The following is a 475-nucleotide window of genomic DNA, read 5'->3' as shown; positions in this document are numbered from 1 at the left end:
TTTATTCCATAAAATCTGCTTTTCCTTCAAACTATAAGCATCTGTAAAACTCAAATTTATAAATATGCTTAATTTCACTTTTGAAATATTAACCTATAGTTTATTATATTGTTTACATTATTTTTAAAATACTTAACAGATATATCAACTGACGTGCCTGCTTTCTCTCCCTTTTTAGAATGAGAATTCTGATGGTATAGTCTCTGTGGAGTTCCACAGCCAACTCCAGACATCAGCTCTCTGGAAGTATGAACCCATAATCATTTCCAGGGTAGGGTGAGTAATCTCTTTCCATGTAATTTGTTGTTGTGTGTACCATGGACTCAGAACCTACTCATAGCAGACCCTGTAGCAGGATTTCAGAAGTTAATTAAAGGAAAGAGTGCCCATCTTTCTCCCACAAAGAAGCTGGTGGATTGCATACAATTTGTAGCTTTGGTAATCCAGTGGAGGGTCAGTATGAGTTGATTCTAAT

Source organism: Elephantulus edwardii, unplaced genomic scaffold, assembly GCF_000299155.1.
Source record: "Elephantulus edwardii isolate Elephantulus edwardi_28Jun2011 unplaced genomic scaffold, EleEdw1.0 scaffold00221, whole genome shotgun sequence".
NCBI lineage: Eukaryota > Metazoa > Chordata > Mammalia > Macroscelidea > Macroscelididae > Elephantulus > Elephantulus edwardii.
The sequence above is the reverse complement of the archived record's forward strand: the minus strand, read 5'-3'. Positions refer to the sequence as shown.